This window comes from Tamandua tetradactyla, chromosome X (genome assembly GCF_023851605.1).
Source record: "Tamandua tetradactyla isolate mTamTet1 chromosome X, mTamTet1.pri, whole genome shotgun sequence".
Lineage (NCBI taxonomy): Eukaryota > Metazoa > Chordata > Mammalia > Pilosa > Myrmecophagidae > Tamandua > Tamandua tetradactyla.
In genome coordinates this window covers 78,409,519-78,423,326 of record NC_135353.1, presented here as the reverse complement: position 1 = coordinate 78,423,326, position 13,808 = coordinate 78,409,519, and the positions used below count along the sequence as shown (strand labels likewise).

Sequence of the window (13,808 nt, the reverse complement as noted above, 5' to 3'; positions counted from 1 at the left end):
AAAAATTCCATTTACAATTGCAACCAAAAGAATAAAATATTTAGGAATAAATTTAACTAAAGAGACAAAAGACCTATACAAAGAAACTACAAGAAATTGTCAAAAGAAATCACAGAAGACCTAAATAAATGGAAGGGCATACTGTGTTCATAGACTGGAAGACTAAATATAGTTAAGATGTCAATTCTGCCTAAATTGATTTACGCATTCAATGCAATACCAATTAAAATCCCCAAAACTTACTTTTCAGAGATAGAAAAACCAATAACCAAACTTATGTGTTGGAGGGGTGGGGTGCCCCGAATAGCTTAAAATGTCCTGAGAAAGAAAAATGAAGTTGGAGGCCTCATGCTTCCTAACTTGAAGGCGTATTATGAAGCCACAGTGGTCAAAACACCATGATACTTGTATAAAGATAGATATACTGGCCAATGCAATTGAGTAGAGTGTTCAGATATGGACCCTCTCATCTATGGACATTTGATCTTTGATAAGGCAATCAAGCCAACTCACCTGGGGCAGAACAGTCTCTTCAATAAATGGTGCCTAGAGAAGTGGATATCCACATGCAAAAGAATGAAAGCGGATCCATATCTCACACCCTATACAAAAATTAGCTCAAAATGGATCAAAGACCTAAACATTACATCTAAGACCATAAAACTTTTAGAAGAAAATGCAGGGCAATATCTTATCAGTCTTATAATAGGAAGCGGTTTCCTAGACCTTACACCCAAAGCATGAGCATTGAGGAAAGAAATAAGTAAGTGGGAACTCCTCAAAATTAAACACTTTTGTGGATCAAAGAACTTCATCAAGAAAGTAAAAAGACAGCCTACCCAATGGGAGACAATATTTGGAAATGATGTATCAATTAAAGGTCTAGTGTCCAGAATATATAAATAGATTGTTCAACTCAACAACAAAAAGACAGACAACCAATTACAATATGGGCAAAAGACATGAACAGACACTACTCAGAAGAGGAAACACGTGGCCAAAAAGCCATGAAAAGATGCTCAGCTTCCCTGGCTATTAGGGAAATGCAAATCAAAACCACAATGAGATATCATCTCACACCCACCAGAATGGCCATTATCAATAGAACAGAAAATGACGGGTGCTGGAGAGGATGTGGAGAAAGAGGCACACTTATCCATTTTTGGTGGGAATGTCAAATGGTACAACTCTGTGGAAGGCAGTTTAGTGGTTCCTCAGGAAGCTAAGTATTGAATTGCCATATGATCTGGCAATACCATTGCTGGGTATCTACTCAGAGGACATGAGGGCGAGAACACAAACGGACATTTGCACACCAATGTTCATAGCAGCATTATTTACAATTGCCAAGGATAGAAACAGCCCAAATGTCCAGTGACAGGTGAGTGGCTAAGCAAGCTGTGGTATATACATACCATGGAATATTTTGCAGCTGAAAGACAGAATAAGTCATGAGGCATGTAACAACATGGATGGACCTTAAGGACATTATGCTGAGTGAGATTAGCCAGAAACAAAACAAGAAATACTGTATGGTCTAACTGATATGAACTGACTTTAGTGTATGAACTTGGGGAATTTCAGTTGGTAATAGAGACCATCAGGAGATAGAAATAGGGTAGATTTGAGTAATTGGAATTGAAGGGATACAGATTGTGCAACAGGACTGAGTATAAAAATTCAGGAATGGATAGCACAATACTACCTAAGTGTAATACAATAATGTTAGAACACTGAATGAAGCTGAATGTGAGAATGGTAGAGAGAGGAGGCCTGCAGGCACAAATGAAATCAGAAGGAAAGATTTACAATAAAGACTGAGATGGTATATATAATCTTGGAATGCCTAGAGTGTGTAATGATAGTGATTAAATGTGCAAATTTAAAATGTTGCTGCATGAGGAAGAACAGAGGAATGTCAGTAATGCACGGTATTGAAAATAGATGATAATTAATAGTTTAAAATTTTAACATATATGTGAGACAAGCAAAAATGTTTATTTGGCACAAAATCTGTATTTTGACTAATGCATTTCCTAATACACTTCTGTAGACAGCTTTATCGAACGCCATAGTACTTGGAATCTTGCATAGGGCATGAAATTTTGTATGTTTGTCCAGAGTGATGCCCAGATAAATCCCAGATCTATTTGAACAGTGAATAGGGAAGTATTTGCAGAGTTCCCTAGGGGGAATGGTGAGAAAGGGGGAAAATTCAGCTTCCCCAAGTGGAGAATTCTTGATATTCTCACAGGCAGTGGGAACAGCCAAAGCAATAGGCTGAGCCTCCAATCTTGGGGTTTGTTCATATAAAACTTAATCCTGCAAAGGATAGGCTAAGCCTACTTAAAATTAGGCTTAGGAATCACCCATAAGTGAACCTCTTCCGTTGCTCAGATGTGGCCTTCTCTCTCTCTCTCTGCCGATACAGGAAGCAAACTCACTGCCCTCCCCGTCTCTATGTGGGACATGACTCCCAGGGGTGTGGACCTCCCTAGGAATGTGGGACAGAAATCCTAGAATGAGCTGGCACTCAGCATCAAGGGATTGAGAAAATCTTCTCAACCAAAAGGGGGAAGAGTGAAATGAGACAAAATAAAGTGTCAATGGCTGAGAGATTCCAAACAGAGTTGAGAGGTTATCCTGGAGTTTATTCTAATGAATTAAATAGATATCACCTGTTTAGTTAAGATGTAATGGAGAAGTTGGAGGGAACTGCCTGAAAATGTGGAGCTGTGCTCCGGTGGCCATGTTTCTTGAAGATGATTGTATGATGATATGGCTGTTGCAGTGTGACTGTGTGGTTGTGAGAACCTTGTGTCTGATACTCCTTTTGTCTACCTTATCGACCAACAAGTAAAACATATGGATTAAAAATAAATATAAAATACGGGGAGTAAATGTTAAAATAAATTTAGTAGATTTAAATGCTGGTGATTGGTGAAGGGGTGGGGTAAAGGGTATTGTATATATGAATTTTTTGTGTTTTCTTTTTATTGCTTTTTCTGAATTGATGCAGATGTTCTAAGAAATGATCATGATAAATATACAACTATGTGATGATAGTGTGAGTAATTGATTAAATAAGAATGGAATGATCATATAAGAATGTTTGTGTTTGTATGTGGTTATGTATCAAACAAAAAATAAATCAGTTTAAAAAATTAAAAAGAATGGTGAGAAGAATTTAGCTGAATGGAGAAGGGTGAATGCTGTCTATTTATTGGAAGATACGTGTTAATATGGTATGAATTATTGCTGGGCTTTGAGAAAAAACTATTAAAGATTCATTTGTGGTCAAGGTAATATTGACAAGGACATTTCAAAGATTTAATAAAGTAGTTCAGCATTTGGTAGAAATGCTGTCTATGAAAAGAAATTATAAAATATCTTCCTGAAGATATTTAAAATTAGCATTGAGAATTTGGAGTAGGTTAGAAGTAGAAAGAACTGAATGATTTTTCAGTGGTTTGTCTCTCTGACTTAGTATTGTTCAACTTTTTAATCAAAATAATTGTTTTTTATTGTTTAATAACACTGCATAAAACGGAGTTTGAAAACAGCTAAAATGATGGATTTGATTTCATTATAAGCCCAGAATGATTGATCTGCAGGTGGAAAAATAAGCATTCTTCTGTGAAAAAAGGAAGAGTTGACATGATTATATGATTATTGGAAAATAAAAGTATAATGACCAGATGTTAAAATGTTAAATATAAGATAATTTAATGACATAAATGTTTGAGTGCAACGGGCAGCAGTGGGCTGGGAATAGGGATGGGCAGGGCTGGAAAAGCCTTCATTTCGTCATAAGATAGACATTTGGATCCCTTATTCCCCACTCACTTATTCCCTGTGACCTTGTTAACTTTTCTAAACACAGTTTCATTCATCCCTGAAATGAAAAGTTATTGGACACCTATTATCTGTTAAGTATTCAAGTTGCTAGAATGATGAACCATGTAAATAAAGTCCTCATGGAGCTTACATTATAGTTAGGGACAGAGACAATAAGACATATATCAAATATAATGGCAGGTAGTGGTAAGTGTTATGAAGAAAAGAGAGAGCACAGAGAGTGAAAAGATGTGTTATTTTAGATAGGTGAGCTCTGAGGAAATGGCATTTGAATGAATACCTGAATGAAATTGGGGAGAGCCATGTAAATGTCTGGGGAGAAGTTTTACAGGTAGAGAGAACAGTAAGTACAAAGGTCTTGAGGCAGGAATGTGCTTGGAATATTTGAAAAATAACAGAGGACACTGTAGCTAAAGTGGGATGAACAAAGAAAAATATTAGGGTGTTTTATAATAAATCCCCAGATCTAGTTAAAGGGACTAAAAAAGAGATTAGGCATAGTACTGGGCAGTAAATTAGGAAAGGAAGGTTGAGGTCATTTTAGGAGGGATAGGCTTAGGAGTTGGCATTTTAATAGTGCAGAAGTGTGAAAGGTTTTGAGCAATGGAATGACAAAGTCAGAGCTGTATTTGAGATGATTAATGTAGCAATAGAAATTGGAAAGGTAAGAGATAGGGCAGGGAGATTAAGCCTAGAGTTGTTGCAGTAGTTTAAACTAATAAGACCCTGACCTGGAATATGGTTAGTAAGAACTAAATGAAGACTACAGATAAGAGAGATAAATAGTGGAAATAGAATATGTCAGGCTCAGCAAATGATTAAAAAGGGCAGGGGAGATGTGTGAATCAATTGTGGCTGAAATTTCAAAGTGTGAGTTGAGCATTCATAGAGAAGTCAGGGCAAGATGATGAGTTCAGTTAGACATGTTAACAATTGAGAAATTAGTGAAATCACAAAAGCAGGAATAAAATTATCCTCAAGCAAGAACATTTCTTTAGCTCTTGTAATATTAACAGTATAATTTTATAATTCTGGTTCTCTGTTTCAAATTGCTACTTTAACTCTTTTAAATATACTCTGCAAGTTGCTACTGTATGTTGATTATGTTTCTAATAACCTTCACCTGTTTATAAACTGATGCTTCAGTATCTTTACTGGGCAATAAAGGCCATATGTACTTGTAGATGACTCAGTGGACCAGGCTAGAGAAAAGCTAATCATTTTAGTCACCTGTAGTATTTCTTATCAGATAAGCCACATAGCTAACCTCTTACATAATAATTAAAATGCTCCGTATAGCCAAAGGATTGTACTGTTCGCAGTGTTTCTAAATAATCTCATTTAAAAAGGCATTCCCATCTTAGGTGGTATTTAGGTACAAATGTATATTTCTTTGCTCTAGTTGGGGCACAGGAATTGTAGGCATTAATTTGAGTGAATGTTGTAGGACCTTTCTCAAAGTAGAGCCAAATGAATTTGTTGTGCCAGGTTGGTGAAGAAGGTCATTCTGAGTGTAAGTTCTGTTAAAAGTGTAAATTCATGGCCAGGCTCAAAGCAATAAATTTAAAATATCATTGATGTGTTCCTTACTGTTAACCAACTAGTAATAGTAATTTCCACAAAATAACACTGAGCATGGCAGTGTGTTTTTCTGGGTAAACTATTGTATTGTTAAATTGATGTTTTATTGTTTTACTGATAGAATAGTATCTTAATACTTATTACATGTAATATTACACTTGCATCAGACCAATTATTTGAATGTATTCTGTGAGAAAGGTTACAAAGAAGACTAAATTTTACTTTGCCTGTTTTTTTTCCTTTTTACTTTTTATAATTGTGTAGTCCAGAAGGGGGAGACAAAACATTGATTATTGGAATTTGAAATAGCTGTTTCATGAAGATAAAACATCACTTTCTAGCACTCTGATTTTTTTTTCCCTTTACAAATTTAAAAAATTATAGGATAAATGCTTCTGTAAAATATTTGGCTTTATGATGGGGACAGTTTTGTTACAAGTTTAAATTCCGTCAGAATAAAAATAAATTTAAGCCTTGACCTATTTATTTATTTCATGTTTAATAATTTTTATTTACAGGTAGTAAATGTTTTCTTTTTAACTTTTATTGTATAGTATAACATATATACAAAGCAAAGAAATAAAGAAGCAATAGTTTTCAAGGCACTCTTCAACAAGTAGTTACAGGACATATTCCAGAGTTTGTCATGGCTACTTGGTAGTTAGATTCAGGTGTCACCTTGGCCAGGTGAAGGTGCCTAGTTCTATTGCTGTGGACATGAGCCAATGGCATGCAAACCTCATTGTTGCTGATTGCACCTGCAGTCAGCTAGGAGGCGTGCCTGCTGCAATGAGTGATATTTGATTTAATTGGCTGGTGTTTAAATGAGAGAGCTCAACATAGCACAGCCCAAGTAGCTCAGCATACCTCATCTCAGCACTTGCAGCTCGGCCCAGTCCTTTGGAGATGCAGAAAGAAATCACCCTGGGGAGAGTTGCTGGAACCCAGAGGCCTGGAAAGAAGGCAGCAGAGATTGCCCTGTGCCTTCCCATGTAAGAAAGAACCTCAGATGAAAGTTAGCTGCCTTTCCTTTGAAGAACTATGTGTTAACTAAATAAATCTCCTTTTATTGAAAGCCAGTGTCTCTGGTGTGTTGCATTCTGGCAGCTAGCTAACTAGAACAGCTACCGTACGATCCTCTCATATTTTTTCTTCTAACTGCTCCAGAATATAGGAGGCTAGAGGGCTTAAATGTTTTTTTTATCATCACAATCGACTTTTTTCCTTCTTTATTTGTGAAAAATAGCATATATAAAAAAGTTATAGATTTCATAGCAGTGCACCACAATCAGTTGTAGAACATATTTCAGAGTTTGCCATGGGTTTCAGTTTCACAATTTTAGGTTTTACTTCTAGCTGCTCTAAAATACTGGAGGCTAAAAGAGATAACAATTTAATGATTCAGCATTCATATTCATTTGTTAAATCCTATCTTTTCTGTATGACTCCACCATCACCTTTGATCTTTCCATCCCTCTCTTTAGGGGTGTTTGAGCTATGGCGATTCTAAACTTTCCATATTGGAAAGGTCTGTCACTAGTATGGAGTAGGGAGATGCCATTAACTTTAACCAGTATATATATATAAATAGAAAAACTCATTTGGTAACCAAGTGAAATTGAAATGTGAATGTAAAATATGACTGGAAATGATGGTATATTATAAGTGATCTTTTAAAAATAGCACAAACACTACTGAAACACAGAAAATTGTCTTTTCTAGTTTCACATTCATTATGTGCAGTGAGTAGTTACTTTTTCATTTCTTTATGCTTTAGTAATGCAGGCCAGCTTGTATATTATACTGGTTTTAGTCACGGGCACCTACATATATTTTGAAGGGACTTAATTTTAATCCCATTCATTTTTATTTTTTTGTATGCTGTATGGCGAGGGTTGCAGTTTATTGTTTTCCCATGTAAGTATCTTGTTATTGCAGCACCATTTGTTGAAAAATTTTTGTTTGTTTTGCAAAGTGCATGGGCTGAGAATCGAACCTGGGTCTCCTACATGGCAGGTGAGAATTTTACGACTAAACTACCCTTGCACCCACTCTACTCATTTTTATTGCAATTTCTTATCAGTGTCTTTTTTTTCCATTGCATTGTCATATACTGATTCATCCTGCAACATTAAAAGCATTTTTTAAAGAATACTAAAATGCAGATTATGAGATCTTTAACAAATTGTCATACTTTGGGCATTCAGAAATGTCTAAAAGACAGTGTGAATATTGGCATTATGTTTAGACTTATGTTTCTTAAATTGATTTCATTAATATTTGAGTATAAGGGCGGTTATATATTTTATATTTTCTGATATTGGAAAAAGTGTAATTTTCATGTAGAATTCTGCATTCATTGTATGCTCAGTTGTATATTTCAGTTGTGATCTTGTTAGAAATTTCTAATGAGGAAAAGAGTAGATTTAAAATATGGTGCTTGATATTAGACATTTAAAACCAGAATAGCCATTATTTCATATCGGTTTGATGTTTTTCTTTTCAAATATGGCAAGATTCTTGATCACCTATATAGCATGAGGTAATTATATGAGAAATTTATTATCTTATTATCATTATTTTTTTGCATGGGCAGGCACCTGGAATCAAACCCAGGTCTCTGACATGGCAGGTGAAAACTCTGCCTGTTAAGCAACTGTGGCCTGCCCTATGAGAAATTTATTTTGTCTTTCCTTTTATTGTTAAATAATATAGTCTCTAAATTATGAATCCTTTAATATCGCTGTATAAAATTTGCTGTTGCCATTATAAAATCTAAAGGATATTTTAGAATGAGGCAACCCTTTCTTAATCTAAATAGCTTTATCACAGGGAAAAAGGGGACTCAATCAGGGTTTGTTGACTTAAAAAGTTAACTTATCCCCGATGAATCCCAGAGTGATTTGATCAGTGAGTGGAAAGTATTTGCAAGCCCCCTTCGGGGAATGGTGAGAGCGGGGAGAAATTCAACTTCCCCAGGTTGAATTCTTGATATTCTCACAAGCAGTGTGGACAACCAAAGCTATCGGCTGAGCCCCCAGTCTTGGGGTTTGTTCATATGAAACTTAACCCCACAAAGGATAGGTCAAGTCTACTTAAAATTTAGGCCTAAGAGTCACCCCCAAGAGAGCCTCTTTTGTTGCTCAGATGTGGCCTCCCTCTCCAGCCAATATGATGAGCACCACCCTCCCCCTCTCTGCGTGGGACATGACTCCCAGGGGTGTGGACCTTCCTGGCAATGTGGGACAGAGATCCTGGAATGAGCTGAGACTCAGCATCAAGGGACTGAGAAAAACCCTAGAATGAACTGAGAATGAACATCAAGGGATTGAGAGAACATTCTCGACCAAAGGGGAAGAGTGAAATGAGACAAAGTGTCAGTGGCTGAGAGATTCCAAACAGAGTCGAGAGGTTATCCTGGAGGTTATTCTTACGCATTAAGTAGATATCACCTTGTTGTTCAAGATGCAGTGGAGAGGCTGGAGGGAACTGCCTGAAAATGTGGAGCTGTGTTCCGGTAGCCATGTTTCTTGAGGATGACTGAACAATGATATAGCTTTCACAGTGAGACTCTGTGAATGTGAAAACCTTGTGTCTGATGCTCCTTTTATCTACCTTATCAACAGAAGAGTAGAACATATGAAATAAAAATAAATAATAGGGGGAACAAATGTTAAAATAAATTTAGTTTGAAATGCTAGTGGTAAATGAAAGCGAGGGGTGAGGGGTATGGTATGTATAATCTTTTTTTTCTCTGTTATTGTTTTATTTCTTTTTCTATGGTCTTTTTATTTCTTTTTCTAAATCGATGCAAATGTTCTAAGAAATGATGAATATGCAACTATGTGATATTAAGAATTACTGATTGTATATGTAGAATGGAATGATATCTTAATGTTTTGTTTGTTGTTAATTTTTTTAATTAATAAAAAAAGAAAAAAGTTAACTTACTATATATCACATTTTGCCCTTTTTTCTCATATATTTGATTCCATTTCCCATTTTAAATAGTCAAGTTTCTATTATCTGTTTATCTGTTAGGAAACGGTTGGTTGAACCCAAATTAGACTGTTTGAATGAGATATGGGCTGACCAGGTTCATCTTAACATCACCTTAGATTTATAAAATGATTTAGAGTTTTTAGAGGTGTTGATATATTTTCTTGGGTGATCTACATATAATATGCATTGCTGTAGGTTTGTGTTTCAGGCTTTTTTAAAATTAAAAAAAAATTTTGTTGTTATATATTGTATGTTCATATCATGTAATCATCCAAAGTATGTAATCATTGGAATAAATAAATTTCGAAACACATCACAACAGTTAGTTGTAAGAACAGATTTCAGAGTTTGGTATGGGTTACAATTGCACAATTTTAGGTTTTTGTTTCTAGCTGCTCTAAAATACTGGAGACTAAAAGAAGTATCAATATAATGATTCAGCAATCATACTCATTTGTTAAACCCTACCTTCTCTGTATAACTCCACCATCACCTTTGATGTTTCTCCTACTCTTTAGGGGTATTTGGGCTATGCCCATTATAACTTTTTCACATTGGAAAGGGCACTGATAACATGGATGGGATCGGAACTAGTTGGTATTCTGGAGAGGTTGACCTCTGCATTTCAGGACTTATCTGATCAAGGGACCCATCTGGATCTTGTAGGTTTCTGGGAAGTTACCCTAGTGCATGGAACCTTTGCAGTATCTTATATAATGCCCTAGGTGTGTTATATGATGGTTTTGGTTGGGGTTTGGCAAGCTGTGATAGGTAGCAATGTCTAAGTGAAGCTTGTGTAAGACTGACTTCTGGAGAAGTCTTTTGACTATACTTTGTCTTGCTCACCCACTGATACCTTATTTGTTACCCTTCTTTTCCCCCTTTTGTTCAGGATGGCATTGTTGATCCCATGGTGTTAGGTCTAGGCTCATCCCTGGGAGTCATCTCCCATGCCTCCAGGGAAACTTTCATCCCTGGATGTCATGCCCTATGTTGGGGGGAAGGCAGTGATTTCTCTTGCAGAGTTGAGCTTAGTGAGGGAGGCCACATCTGAGCAACCAAAGAAGTCTTCCAGAAGTAACTCTTAGGCATACCTGTAGGTAGGCTAAGCTTCTCGGCTGCATACATAAGCTTCATAAGAGCAAGCCTCAAGATCAAGGACTTGGCTTGATTTGGATAGCCCTAATGTTTGACACAGTATTAGGGATTTCCCAGTTGCTAAAGTTTAATATTTCCATATTTTTTCTCCTATCCCTCAAGGGACTTTGCCAAAACTTTTTATTTTATTTATGTTTTATTTTTATTGACCAAACAAAACATTACCAAAAGCAAACTTTCTTAACATATGAACATTTCATACTTCGTGTATCATCAGTGGCTCACAATATCATCATGTAGTTGTGTATTCATCACCATGATCATTTCTTAGAACATTTGCGTCACTGCAGAAAAAGACATAAAAAGAAAAAAGAAAAAACTCATACATATCATACCCCTTACCCCTCCCTCTCACTGACCACTAGTATTTCCATCTACCCAATATATTTTAACCTTTGTTCCTGCTATTTTTTCTATGCCCCTTACCACTCTCTTTCATTGATCACTATTTCCATCTACTGAATTTATTTAACATTTGTTCTCCCATTATTTATTTATTTTCAATCCATATTTTTTGCTCATCTGTCCATATCGTAGATAAAAGGAGCATCGGACACAAGGTTTTCACAATCACACAGTCACATTGTGAAAGCTATATCATTACACAATCATCTTCAAGAAACATTTGCCAATACTTTTTTTATTGTCTGCTTAATATACTCTTGGATTTATCCAGGTATTACATTAAGCTATACAGTATTAAAGGCCCTCATTCTTATTCTGGGCTCCCTGTGTTTGGATTGTTTAAATGACCTATCCAGACAGGTTGAGTTAGATTATGTGCTACAGAAAATGTAGGTTCTGAACAAAATAAATGTTTCTTCCTTTGGTCTCAAGTGTAGATGAGGGTCTAAAAAACAGGCAATGTTTTTCTTATTCCTGTATTCTGAATTACCTTAATCCCAACCTGATTGACTTTGTTCTTATCTCTAAATACCAGGTTATACATATATAAAACAGCTTCTCAAAATCCAGAAATAACAATTACCACTCCAGACTAAATGTGACTGTAATAAAAGCTTACAATCTAGGCCTGTTTTCTTATAAGTATTTTCTAAATGAGACCGTACAATACTTAGTCTTTTGTTTCTGGCTTATTTTGACTCACCAAATGTTCCACAGGTTCATTCACAGTGTTGCATGTCTCACAACTTGTTCCTTTTTGTAGCAGCACAATATTCAATCACATGTATACACCATCGTTCGCCAATCTACTTCTCTATCGGTGCATCCTTCAGCCACCTCAATTCGTTGGGCAACTTGTATAATGTTCAAAGTCAATAGTCCATCAGCCCTCTCAATTTTAGATAATTTTATTGTTCCCAAGAGAAGAATAACCAATAAATACACCCTTACCAAATAGAAAATCAAAACCTCTCCTTAATGCTTGTCCTCTCCCCTTATCTACCCCTGGTCTTGCTGTGGTACTTTTGATGTTTTCCTTTTAAACATCACCCATAGCATGCATTAGCAGTTGTCCTCCTATATGCTTTACTTATACACTCTTTGTACAAGATTCATACTTTTTAAGTAGTTCAAGCAAGAACTTATTTATATTTGTAGTGTTAATCAGTGGGATACATCAGTCTATACAAGCTCTTTCAATCATGCTCACTTTCAATACAGTAATATTTCTTATAGACTCCCTAGTGAACTGCCTTCACGTCTATCTATTCCCTTACATTTGAGTTCAACTTTGTTAGCTAACCGTTCACCCATCTCTAGCTTCTGTGTATCTCTAGGTCCTCTACATTCTGTATTATAAACATCTCTTTTACCTTCATCATAGTCATAAAAGTGGACTCATACAGTTTCTATCCTTTTGTGTCTGGCTTATTTCACTTAGCATTATGTCCTCAAGGCTCATCCATCTTGTCATGTGTTTCAGGATGTCATTTTGTCTTACTGCTGCATGTTATTCCATCGTATACATATACCACATTTTGTTAATGCAGTCCTCTGTAATGGGCGCTTGGATTGTTTCCCTCTTTTGGTAATTGTGAATAATGCTACTGTGAACGTTATGTGCAAATCTCTCTTTGTGTCACTGCTTTCAGCTCTTCTGGGTATATACTGAGTAGTGGTATTGCCAGGTTATAAGGACAACTCCATATTTAGTTTCCTAAGGCTAAACCATTGTACATTCCCACCAGCTGTGCATAAGTGTCCCAATTTCTCCACATACTGTCCAACATTTGTAGTTTTCTGTTTGTTAAATAGCAGCCATTCTTATAGGTGTGAGGTTGTATCTCATTGTAGTCTTGTTCTACATCTGTCTTTTAGCTAATGAAAATAAGCATCTCTTCAGGTGCTTTTTAGCCATCTGTCTTTTCTGTCCAGAAAAATGCCTATTCATATCTTTATCCCATTTTACAATTGGATTGTTTGTTGTTTTGTTGTTGAGTTGTATGATTTCTTTATGTATACACGATATCAAACCTTTATCTGATGTATGATTTCCAAATATTTTCTCTCATTGAGTTGTCTGTCTCTTCACCTTTTTGGCAAAGTCTTTTGAGGCACAAAGCACTTGATTTTGAGGAGTTCCCATTTATCTATTTTTTTCCTTTGTTGATTTTCTTTTGTTGCTTGTGCTTTGGGTGTAAAGTTTAGGAAGCTACCTCCTATTACTAGGTCCTGAAGATGTTTCCCTACATTTTCTTCTAGAAGTTTTGTGGTGCTGGTTCTTATGTTTAGGTGTTTGATCCTCTTTGAGTTAATTTTTGTATAGGATGTAAGGTAAGGGTCCTCTTTCATTCTTTTGGCTCTTGATATCCAGTTCTCCTATGCCCATTTATTGAAAAGACGATTTTGTCCCAGTTCATTGCATTTGGGGGCCTTGTCAAAGCATAAGTTTAACATAGATTTGGTGGTCTCTTTCTATCCTCTCGATTCAATTCTGTTGGTCAATATTTCTGTCTTTGTACCAGTACCATACTGTTTTGACTACTGTGGCTTTATAATAAGTTTTAAAATCAGGAAGTATTCATTCTCCCACTTCATTCTTCTTTTATAGGGTGCTTTTAGCTAATCAGGGTCTCTTTCCTTTCTAGATGAATTTGGTAATTAGCTTTTCCAGGTCTTCAAAGTATATTGTTGGAATTTTGATTGGTACTGCATTGACTCTATAGATCATTTTGGGAAGAATTGACAACTATATTTCATCTTCCTATCTATGAGCAGGGAATGTTTTTCTACCTGTTTCTCTA

The 13,808-nt window shown here is 35.9% G+C and overlaps 1 protein-coding gene across 5 annotated transcripts in view; it reads left to right on the top strand.

The window, feature by feature from the left end:
- The window catches only part of DIAPH2 (diaphanous related formin 2), a 997,375-nt gene that overhangs the window by 111,620 nt on the left and 871,947 nt on the right, over nt 1-13,808 (top strand). The window lies entirely within an intron of this gene.